The sequence below is a fragment of the Cylas formicarius genome, unplaced genomic scaffold (genome assembly GCF_029955315.1).
Source record: "Cylas formicarius isolate icCylForm1 unplaced genomic scaffold, icCylForm1.1 PGA_scaffold_7__23_contigs__length_41026272, whole genome shotgun sequence".
NCBI lineage: Eukaryota > Metazoa > Arthropoda > Insecta > Coleoptera > Brentidae > Cylas > Cylas formicarius.
The window spans coordinates 31,702,083-31,715,320 of NW_026844352.1; the positions used below are offsets into that span (position 1 = coordinate 31,702,083).

A 13,238-nucleotide genomic window follows, 5' to 3' on the forward strand; every position below is an offset into this window, starting at 1 on the left:
GTGGAACTGAATAGTTTTGTTTATAAAAGTATTTCTATTAAATACATAATACACATTTTTCGGGATTTATAGTTTCCTAACGTTTCCAACTTCAACTTCAAAGCACAGATTCGAAAATACTCGTTAATTTTGTCTGTCACCTTTCTTGCAACATAGTAGTAGACACATTACAACATGTTCATGAAAAATACGTGTGGAAATACAAATGGAGCGTATCGTCTTATCATTTGATGGACTCGGGGGTAAAAAAAATGTAAAGAAAAAGTTTTATGTAATGTCCGCTTTCTTCACTTTCAAAGCATCACGACATACTAATATCTCTGGCAAAAATTTAAATGTAGGTAACATCCAATAGCTCTCACCTCTACGGGAAATGCTCGAATTCGCAAAAGAGATCTATTTCTCGTTATTGGCGGATCCTCAATGGTTTATCCATCGCCAGAAGTAAATTTTTAGGCAAAACAATAACTAACAGAAGTGACCGATTGGAATTTTATTTATTTATTTATTTATAAACGGTTATACATTTTTTACAATTTTCACAATAACTATAATACTGCTACATGACGGACATAATAACTGACAATAAAACCAAAATAAATAACTAGAAAAACAATTACTTACATATAAAATAATACATATAAGAAGCCAGCATAAAGCACAGAGGAATATATAAACTGAAATTTATTTAAAACAGTAACAGGAAAGAATTTTGATAGAATTTGATAGTCCCTTTTCGATACGTCTTCGATAAAACCAGATATTTGACGGCGTTGTTATCAGCATTAATAAAGGTCTAGTTAGTGTATTTTTTATCAACAACAGCCGCTGTTCAATAAATATTTATTTGTGATAAGTTATAATAGATATAAGCACCTTTTACTCCCGCAGACACGAGAGTCAACTTTTCCGGGGAATTTCCTCTTCTTTCTTGTCCTAACAAGGGGCACAATATTTATCGGTTTCTCGTCGACATTTATCGCGTCGAGTTATCAATCCATAGCCAAAGAAATCGCCGCCATTTGCATACGTTAAACGAGCGATACAATAACGACGCCAACTTTCCCGGTGTATCGTGCGATTTCTATGCGCGCAAAAATCCGAAACCGCTTTAATATTATCGAAGATGTCGCGCTAGATCGAATAAAATCACGGTTTTAACTGTGTCCCTCGGCGGGCAAAAATATTAACGTGTCTGTGCATGTGTGAGGTTTGCCTTTCCGGTTCGATGGCATTTTCGAGTGAAAACGCACTCGTCAAATTTCAGGAAAAAGAAAATGGATGGGTGTATATATAAGCTATGTATCTGTTACGGTTATAAACCACCTGGGTAGTATATAAACTACCCAAATGTCTGATTATCTTCATGGAAAATCATATTTCTACGAGAATAGCTAGGAATATTGGTTGGTTTGCATATTATAAAGCTAGTTGACAAACTGTACAAGATTTACTGCCAAGTAGGGTGTGTAAATTTGACTGGTCAATTTTTTTTGTCAATTGAGCAGCAGAATTTATTTATTTATATCGTGCGTTACGACGCCGTCACGTCGTTCTGGGAACCAAATGGAGTCGATATTATTATTTTCCCCGAAACACTAAGTAACGTATTCGGATATTCCTGAAAGAGGATTAGAGGTAAATTCGACACACAAACGCAAAATAATTTAATATAAACTACATATTATTATCATATAATAATAGATAACACTCTATAATTTGAAGATGTTATTTAAAACATTTTTTCACTAGTCGGCGATCGGACAATTAAGAAGTCGTCAATTAACCAGTACCAACACTACCGCCAGGGTATAAATCATTAGAAAGGTATTCCAAGAAACGGGCGTTTTTGACTAGTTTACAAACTATCCAAGGGATAAAATCTGAGCTTAATCTCCCTAGTTATACATAAGTAATACGTTGGTTAGTATGTAAACTAACCAATTCTCTTTGCTTCATTTTTTTAAAAAGTGGGGTTTATGTCGCGTGTTGTTACTATTTATACTCGTGTTTTTTTGCGAATCTGATCTATAAAAAATTAATCAACAGCAACAATTCTATCCTACTTTTCAAAGTTTACGAGCAAAAGTCTAAAAACTATAGCAGTGTAAATAAGAGAAACTTTTCCACAAACTCGGACTGACTAATGAAAAGCAAACCTACTACATTCCTTCCATTGAAAATGTTGGCGAATAACTGGAATTTCAAAGAATTGGAAATTATTACAGGAAAGAAAGACATCAGAAAAGTAACGTAAAAAGTTCAACAAAACCAGCAAAAATCTTGGATAAGATTTGAAGAAAGTGCATTCCTGAGGAGGCACTGAAGATATTTTCAATAGTGACGAGACTCGGCTACTTTACAAGATGAGTCCAGATCGTACCCGCAAATTTAGAGGAGAAAAGTGTTTGGGTGGGAAGAACTCGAAGTTGAGATACACCGTTCTGGGTTTGTGCAAATATGACAGTAAGCGAAAAATGCAAACTTCTTGTTAATAGTAAATATGAACGTCATTTATAAGTCAAACTAGCGAGCGTGGATGACTTCAGCAATTTTTTATAATTATTTAAAGGATTGGGATGAAAAACTAAAACGTCACAACAGAAAAATATTGCTTCTGGTTGACAATTATGCAGCTTATCCAAAAAATCCTTTCAAATATCAGATTAGAGTTTTGGTTAGACTCCGTAAAATTACTTGCACAGTGTTAGAATGATGTTACTTCAGTCTCTATTTCAAACTGCTTTCGATATGCAGATAAAATCGGAAGATGAGTTTGATTCAGATGATGATTTACCTCTGGCTCGAGAGGTACAAAAATAAGGACGACGATAACTGCGAGGTTTCCCTAAGTAACCAACTTTGAAATGTCTCTTCCTGTGCTGGATAACTTCCCAACTGTTGATGTTAATTAAATTAATTAAAATTTAAAATTAATTTAATAACAACGGAGTTATTATTATATATTATAACTGATGTTTTACAGCCAAATGATCCTCAAAGCTCTAGTAACGAAAGCGAAGATGTTCAACAGGACGAAGTATTAGGTTATTCTGAAGCGCGTTGTGCCGCTAAAATTGTTACAAATTCTTTACAATCTACTTATAATGTAACTGAAGATATTGTGCAAGCGTTCTGGAAGGTTGAGAAGCAAGAAAATTGAAATTTGTATTGAGAAAAAATAAACAAACAAAAATAACGAATTTTTTTATTCAAACAGAATAAAGTATGTATTTTTACTTCTATGTTGTAAAGTTTATATAGATAGAAAAGTTTTTAGTTTAGGCAGTTTAGTTCCTTCCGCTTTTTAGCACATATATTAGTGTTTATTAGTTTTCTATTTTTATATAACATACATAATTTACATAATTATATATATATATATATATATATATATATATATATATATATATATATATATATATATATATATATATATATATATATATATATATATATATATATATATATATATATATATATATATATATATATATATATATATATATAATGTTTTTTTTATGTATAGAACTTTAAGTTGGCATTACTGTTCAAGATGGCGACCGATTTAACAGCTGTCAAGTGATTTATTCTCAGTTTGGTTTGGCAATTCATCATCAATAGACTTACGCCTGAACAACGCTTGCAAATGGGCCCAAAACGAGATTGCCGTTGTTCCCGATTTTAATAAGCGAATTTTGTTTAGTGATGAGGCGCACTTCTGGTTGAATGGCTACGTCAACAAACAAAACTGCCGCATTTGGAGCGAAGCTAATCCTCAAGTGTATGTCGAACCACCGTTACATCCAGAAAAAACTGACTGTTTAGTGCGCTTTATGGGCTGGTGGAATCATTAGTCCGTACTTCTTCAAAAACGATGATGGCCAGAACGTTACAGTCAATGGTAGTCATCGGTATAGCTCCTGCCACAATCGATTTATTGAAAAACACGTTTGGTGGCCGCTTAATTTCACGTTTTGGACCTGTGAATTGACCTCCAAGATCTTGTGATTTAACACCGCTAGACTACTTTCTGTGGGGCTATGTAAAGTCACGCGCCAGCCGTGGCGGACATATGCCAGAAATCATATTTAAAATGTAATGCCACAAGATTATCTTTCGGATAAATAAAATTCATGTCAATCGTTGTATACATCGAAAAAAAACACCCCTTAGTAGCCCGCTCTATCGAATAGGATAGAGACGGTTCGGGGATTTCGCGCGCATCCCATTATACCGGTCGGTGTATAGAATACAACATACGCCTCTGCGTATCTCATTTAATAAAGGAGATGTGCCGACATGTTCGATTATTAATTATTGCGGTGTGGCTCTTTATTTATAGGCGCATATAGGTCGGACGAACAACTACGCCACTGACATATATGAATATCAATAAGGAATTATGGTACCGCTGGTACATAATCGTTATACGCAGCTATTTTATATTCGACATCGCGGTTTGGCTTTGTCCAGGTCGTTAATAAATTAGGCCGGGGTACACGACAGGGCCGTACTCGGCCAAAACCGCCTCCGTGGGAAAGAAGTGGTAATGTCAATCAGTGTCATGCGTGAAAAATAAATACATTCGTTCAGAACCCTCCAAATAAATTAAAGCACCTTTCTTCCTGCAATATAAATTACGATTATGGCATCAGTTAACGTTGCTCGGGATAAAAAGCAAATATTACATAAAACACCATTTTATTTTATCGCTTTATTGTCCCTCATACAAGTGACAATAGGTACCAAAAAATATCGGATTTTTCAATTCCCCCAAAAACAGTTCAATAAAAAAAGAACGGATTCGTCTTTGATGCGACAAGAACTTAGAATTACGCAATCAATTCTTTTTTCAATTGCAATGAGATTTCATTGTTAAAACAGAATATTTTAAGATTTTGACCCCTGTTGCCAACGAATTTAGTTTTGGGTTAGCATGGATAAAAAATTTTGACATTTTTTTGAATTCGTTTCAATAATTTATATTAATAAATTCATGTAATGCTATGATTGTATTACTAAATAATAACAATGATAACAATTATACACATTTAGAATCAAATTGCGACAACATACAGACATTTACGGAGAAGTACCCGAAGCCGCGTGTCAAGCGAAATACGGCCCTGGGCCGCGTAAGAATTGGCCCCTCTTTTATTTTGTAAATATTTGTGTAAGGTCTTTATTTATACGGTTGTACGAACATAATTTTCTGTGTTACACACGCACACACGGTTACAGTGCGCTAAAAATATTCCCGGCCATGTACATAAGATATACATACATATGGTTTACATAACGATTTGTCTCCTTTTATTAAGTACGACGTCGCGCCCGTCTTCCCGATCGACTGCGTTTTGCAAAATATGAAGTTTTATTGAATTTCAACGCAAATTGTTTTTTTTTATTACACAGAGAGCACTAAAACTAATATGATATGTAAGTAGTTTAAAAAATGACATTTAAGTCACGGTTTGACACGAATGACCGCTTAATAATAATAAGCTCTATTGTCTAGATATAATATCCATTACAGGATAATTAATTAAGTATAGTTACCAGATCAACGTCAAACAAATGGCAAAAATACCGAAAACCAGCCGAAACCAAAGCAAACATTTAAATAAATAGAAAATAAAACAAAACTGAAACGTAACAATTTATATTTTACTGCTAAAGTAAACTGAGTGGGTGATATATAGATCATTGACTTCTATATCGCTGCAAGCACAATTAAAAATCTTCATTGCTTGAAAAGGTGGACTTCTAACCCAAAGGTTTGTGGAGAGAGTTGATAGGTGGAATATTGGAAATATTCTGACTATCCGCGAAGGAGCTTGAAAACCGACCTGGGATAACAATTCACAGAACTCTATAAGATCCCTACATAATCTAAATAAAAATTAAACTGCAGCCAGAAGTTCCTACGACTAATCAAAGCCTCTCTGTGGAAAGAGATACGATCACACTTAAAACCTAAAAATTTTAAAAGTTTCCTTTCAACTTTTTCTAACCGAATGATAAATAGCCCTAAAACTCCAATTTAGAAGTAGAGCGCTCTTAGTGTATGTTCGTTTGTAAAATGACTAACATTCCGAAATATAAATTCCATATTCTCAAAGCTTTGTATCAAATAAAATTCCCAAATCTTTGAAGCCATCGCTTCGTTTTAGTTTCACATTACTTAGTTAATAATCAAAACCAAAACAACCAAATCCGGTTTAATTCTAACAGTTGCCGATATCCAATCGCAACACTAGAAGTCAAATCTATCTAAAGAAGGCGACAGTCATTTTGATAAATTCATATGACTTACTGCCACGCACCTCATTGGACGAACCTCTATGGAAATCCCGCAGAAGCCTGAGAGAAACAAAATCTTTTTACGAATCTGTTATTGCATCAATTTTCTGGACACTCTTTTGCGTAGTTGATGTAGATACTACCCACCCAAAACACGCCGAAATGCACTTGTAGCGGCGCAACCTGTCGAATTATCCTCGACGCGAAATTTCGACCGCGAAATCGACCCCGTGTAAGAAATAGAAAGTGATCCGATCACCATATACGAACGAGTCGGAAAAGTAGGCCTCGGTCTCATGCACGTAAAAAAAATCGCATGAATGGATTCCGATGTCGTCATCGCAATGTTCGACCTCCATCGAACAGGGAAAATCAGAAAAAAAATGCGACCGCAACATAGTTTACAAGGGTTTCTTTATTTACACATAAAAAGTCACAACCGACGATCTACAAAGACAAAACTGTATAATGGTTCCTAAGCATTTGAATTAAATAAAAACAAATGAACCTTTAAAATTTTTCCAAAACCAATATTATACAGAGTCTGTGAAAAAACGGATCAGCTGATACAGTCTCTACTGATCATCGGATTTTAATATGACTTTCAGGAAAATAGTTTGTATGTTCCTCGAGTTAGATCAGAACCCAATAGCAGGGACTCAATCCCAATTCTGTACTCTGTGCTTATTATCTCTAGAGTAACATTAAAAATTAAAATTATTGTCAGCAAAACATCTGTATATGATGGCTCACTTTGCCAGTTATATGTGATATGTATGATATAAATTTATTCAGATTTAATTATAAATTGTAATGTGTAAACATCTAAATAATGTTTTGGCTTCAACAGGGTATTATTTTAGTTAATTATATAATCGTGATGGGCGCATGGAAGAAATGACTGAATCAGAGGTTATTAACATTCGTTTTATTAAATCCTCGTTTCCATTTTCTCTTAAATTTTTCATGTATGATGTTAAAATGTGCAGTCCTTGTTCCTTCATTAGGCATCTTTATCGAGCTCTCCACTTGTCCAACTAATTTATAAAACACTCTCCAAATTTGCTTATAGCGGTAGAGAGACAAAGGGACAATGGTTCACTAACATAACTATCAATTTTCAAGGAAATTGGCAAACCACTTTAGAATTATTTGAAAAACTAAGTAACACGCCTCCCTGCGAGGCAAGTACATCATTATTAAAATCAACAGGTTAACTTATACAGAATATCGTGAAACTTCAATTTTGTACGAATTTTAAACTTTGGAAAAAACGCTGTTTTGGAATATTATCCAAAAAGTTTTAAAATTAGACGAATGATGGGTCAGTCTGATAAGTTTTTTATATTTTTCTCGGAATTATCCGACTACCTAGGAATACTTTAGGAATACGTAGTTTGTCTTACAGGATCTGTCATTCAGACCAATGTGTTCCGCCAATGGCCACGCAGGTCAAACAAATACTGCCGAAACGCAAGCGTAGCACGTAAATCCCCTCAACCCGCGCGCGCGCGCCATGAAATTAATTTAATTTACGCAAAAAAAACAACAACCTAGAAACGCGGCCGACACTCTGCTTCCCACAAAAATTGCGTTTTTTTGCGGTATAATACGCGTAGTCGTTCGTAGTCGAGCATGACGTGCTGCGCGATCAAAATCCTATCTCTCGTGTAGCTTCTACGAAACGCAATGAGATGTGAAAAATGGTTGACCGTCTCTCCCGTCTTAAATTGTAAATATTAACGCCACTCGTTTCGTCGCGGTTTTTACAATATAGCGACGTCCTCGTCACGCTTTGTTTTAAGCCCAGTATCCGGAATGGCGGACGAAGTTGATGAAAATTCGGACTTGTACTCTTGTAGAATGGAATAGAATAGCAACGCCTTTATTTTTAACTTGGCGAAGAGCAGCATAGCTGTATGCTTAACCAAGCATTCATAAGATGCAAAACAAAACTCGATGAATATAAATGAGTTACAAATATTTCATTAATAACAACGCCACGTCGTAAGAGACAACAGTTAGCAATAATATTTTGTTACAAAATACAAAACATACCAAATATAGAATCAAATACAGTTTTTACACAAACTAACGCTCAAAGTGTGCAATATAATAAATATAGTTAACTAACTAATTTTCAAGAAAGCCCAAAACTCAGCTCTTATGGAACAGATAATCTTTAAATCTATTTTTGAAGGTTTCACGCGTAAAGTTCAAAAAGCAGTTACGTAAGTCAGTGTATCTCTTTAAAAAAGGCAAAATTTTAGCAGTCTTCCTCTCATCGGGGAAAACAGAATTAACTATACAATAATTAAAGATGTGCCTTAGGAACGGGATAATAACAGGACAGCATATTCCTTACATGTTTAAGCGCTTCCACAGTATCGGCGTTCTGGATCTGTTGCAATGAACATTTGGAGATATGCGATTATTTTGCTGCAAACATATTGTATTTTCTTCTACATGGGGAGCGGTACTGTCAACCGATTGAATGGAAAAATTATTTATGCAAAGTGAGTTACTTAATAAGCTTGATATTCAACAAGAGTTTTCCAGACGCATTTTGGTTGCGTAGTTTGAACCACATTTTCGATATTTCGAATTTTGGTGATTTTTTTTGCATCACATGAAATGGAGTGGAATAGAGGAATATAGTTAATAGCATAATACAAGAGACGCTACACCAATATTCACTGGAATCCAAAACATTGATTATATTATAATAAAATTAAGAAGTCTGGCAATGCTTGGAAGGCATACTAGTTTTTCAAAGATTTCTTCAGCATTCCGGTGAAAAATTTCAGTTGAATACTGTCCAAATCTCCCTTGTCTTCGATTTTGACGCTGCAATGTTTTTTTTTCTTAAAGTTTTCTTCTTTCTTCTATTGCTAATTGATTATTGCACCAGCACCAGCAGCGACATTAGCATCTTCCGAATCGACTACAATATACTTGACGTGGAGATACAAAACGAAATTAAAAAAATACACAGCGAACGCATCTCGTTCGGTTCGTTCGTGCGCGCTAGGCTCGTTGGATTCGTCTTGAGAGCACATTAAGAGCCACAAGTGAGACAAAAATATAACCACCTACACAAAGGGCCAAATATTAAGTTTCAGTCAATTTCACTATCAACAAATGTTGTAAATATTTATAAAAGATCGTCGTTACGTCTTCACCTTCAACAACCTTAAAAAAGAAGTTAAGTACCTTAAAGCCCGGATACTTTTTCCTTATCGTCAAGAAGCTGGTCAAGAAAATCTCCAAAAAAGATAGAATGCGCGATCAGAATATTTTATAGTATATTATGCAGAAAGTTTGACGCCATTTTAGTCACTAGTTTCATTTGGCACGAGCGAAGCGGGTGCTTAATTAACGATTGACTGAAGAAGTTTATCAACATGTTACTTTCTACATCCACTGACTGATATGTGCTGACAAACGTCAAAATAACATTACTATGAAATGTATGACGTAGCTCGGGACTATAGGTAAACTGACTTTTTAAAGTGACACTTTCCACACGCTTTACGCAGACTTACAAGAGCACAAATGAGTACTCACTAAGTGGTGTTGAGATAGTCGAACTAGAAAATAAAAGTTTCGTAGAATTTTGTTGCTCTTTTATTTTACTTTTACTTTATCACACTTAGATATCTCCCATTGCCTGCATGATGCTAATTCGTAGAAAAACTAATGGAGATTGAAGATATTTTCCTCTAAATCACTCATATGGATTGTAGAATAATAAATATCTATATCAACAACTACACAACACAAAAATTATTTTGGATTCTCCACCAGAACACTCAAAAGACATAATAACTAGCACTCTGTTAAATATGAGTATTTTTGAGGAACAAAAGAAAAAAAAAAAAACGAGTATGGGCCAGGAGCGGGATTAAGTATCGCAACGCTCCAGGAGCTATTAGCTTGGGCAAACCAAATAAGGTTCAACTTATACTAAGTCATCGATACCAGCACCACCCACTTTTCTTAGATTTGTTTACTTTATTCAACTCCTGTCGTTATAGAGTTTTTATTGTTTCCAATTTGGTCTTGATCAGTACCAAGTCCGTTGCTTCGAAACCATTTCTATTAATTCTTGCAGTAGATTGCCAAAAGCAGTACCCCTTTTCACAACACAAATACATTCACTGACATGACCGTCAGAACTGACAAACGTCAAAACTCAAGCCGTGAACTTCACATAGTAAAGTGACGCTTTCTGCACGCTAAATCGGTGTATAATTAGGTATATTACAGAAGGGAGTAAAAAAACTCAGCAGCTTAGCATGCACAGATTCGCCACCGCTCGAAGGGGCAAAAATTGCCGGCAGGTCTGATGTTCTGCGTTTATTCGACTATTTCATTGACCGAAAATGGAAAACTTTGGTAATTACTAACCTACTAACAATCCCATCCTACAACCTTTATCGTTCACGATTTCCAGGCCGGAAACGGATCGTTCGAATCTCATAATTGAATCGACGAGAGCCGATTAGGAGCGGCCGTAAAACTATGGCCGTGGAACGAGCCTATCAAGGCGGCGGCTGCATCGGCCAAAGCATCCGCGAGGAAACGACCCATCATTCTCCGCGACGCAATTACGAAAATTTCACCCTCCCGTGCCGGATCTGACCGGAATACAAAACAAAAAACGAGCTAATAAAAACGCTAATGGAATTCGCCGAAGACGGGTAGTAAACGCGCAGGGCAAAGACGACGAAGGCCTTAATTGCGTTCGGCCAATTCCGGGATTTCTCGTGCAGGGAAGGAGAAATAACGAACTGATAATAACCGGCCTCGTTGTGATGTTATTAGGCCGACCGACTCTTTATTATTATTATTTAAGGTTCGTTATTGGCTAGCGATTTGGGCGGCCATTTGAAGGACAATTATGTTTGAAAATTGATCATATTTATTATTATAAAGTGTAGATTCAAATATTTATATCAACTCCACAATATTGCGATTTTGTTATATTGTCGCCGAATTCTTCAAACAAAAAATTTATCTGAATTGGGAATTTTGGGATAAAAATTCAAAAATTGCTCTTCGGTATCACGCTGAAGTCATAATGCCAGTAGTCTTGAGTTAATTCTTTACCAATGAAATCGGAGCTGCCGAAGTTATTCATTATTACATTCGTAACGGAGTTGACGATGGTAGACCTATCCAATGTGAGCAAGAAACAGGTGAAAAAAATGGTTTCATTCTGAATGTGTAAATTTAGAAACTGTCCCCAATGCATCTTGGTAATGTAACCAATGTTCTGATTCAAAGTATTATATTATTACTTGTGTGCAATAGTTCAAATTTGAAAAACAGACATCATTGTAATATTATATATATTTTACATAAAAAAATATTGATATTTAAAGCTCACACTTTTGTTAATTAATATTTTAAAATAGTTATTTTGAAAGTACAAATTTTAAAATGAAATGCCAAATCTTTAAAGTGTGGATTCAGTATTCATAACTTTATAAGGGTCAGGATCAGGAGGATTAAACAAACTTAATGCTTGGGAACGTAATGGGAACATATTCCTTTATGCTTTAACAAATGAACCATGCCATATTCAAAGCCACAGCATAATATTTATTGATAAATTATTGATGCTTGACGTGTCTTCATTGGTTAAGGAAACACTGCTGTAAAAACGTATCTATATCCTATTAATACTTGAAGGTTATATTTTAATCTTTTCCCAATCCTAATCCTAATCCTAGTCCTAATATGTATGCACTTACAAATGAATAAATAAATAATACCCTATTAATAAATGATGAGGAACTCGGTTAAATAGTCAAATCCGTTGGTTCGGATCAGAAACTTTTGACAGCTCTCAAAAAAATTGCCGACCAACGTCACACGAATAAAACGTATTGTTTCATGCGCAATGCGGTGTCAAGATACCGGATTTAATCTTCCGTTTTTTGATCGATTCGCGCGTTCGTTTTTTCTTTTTTTTATGTCTCCGGTAAAGAGCTTTTCTACGATTCGGTATCGTCGGTGATTTCTCCGGATCGTTTTACGGTAATGGGCGAACCGCGAGAGCAAAAAGAATCGGGGTCAAGGTGGGAACGCGGCTTTTTCGACTGCGGTCTCGCGTTTTAATTAAAATTCTAACGACTAGTTTCGACCGACGTTCCGCATGGCCGCCCGCTTCCCGACTACTTTATATATTTTTATTTTGACGATGTGATTGCGAAACGGAAGCCGATCATCTCCCCTAAATTATTCAATGATCAAACGAACTTACCTGGTAAGTGAAGTTCGATCGTAATTATATGTTACACCTCTTCGTAGAAATCAATATACGTAGTCCCCCTTCTAGTCGCTAGGTGGCACCACAGCTTTAAAGCAGAGCCAAAAAACTGTGGAATAACTTACCATGGACGGTATATTCGCCATCTATGGTCTTAACCTCATTCTATTTTAAAGCCCGTTTATAATAAATTTGCCAAAGGGCATTTTAGTACTGTTCAGAACAGTAAATTGGGCGGGAATGGGTGATTTCTACGAAGAGGTGTAACATATAATTACGATCGAACTTCACTTACCAGGTAAGTTCGTTTGATCATTGAATTATATGTTACACCTCTTCTATGAAATCAATATACGTAGACTTTCAAAGGCAACTCAGCAAATTTGTTATAAAACGATTTTATTCGGCTATATAAGGAAATCCAGAAAGTTTATGAAAGCCTCGAGTACAAATACAAAATAAATGGCTATCCGAGAAAACAAACCTTCTGAAAAATTCTATGTCCCAAATGTGGCATTAACAAAAAGGCCTGCACTTGCTGTACAAATAGGTCTATTATAAAAAAGGGGAAAACATTTAGAGCATTCTCACCAATCTGCCGTTTTTCCAATCATATCAATTGAAACACCTTTACAAAACGCAGACGATGTTGAGG

At 35.4% G+C, this 13,238-nt stretch overlaps 1 protein-coding gene across 1 annotated transcript in view; it reads right to left on the reverse strand.

Moving 5' to 3' along the window:
• The window catches only part of LOC132705716 (protein dachsous), a 234,491-nt gene that overhangs the window by 82,922 nt on the left and 138,331 nt on the right, over positions 1–13,238 (reverse strand). The window lies entirely within an intron of this gene.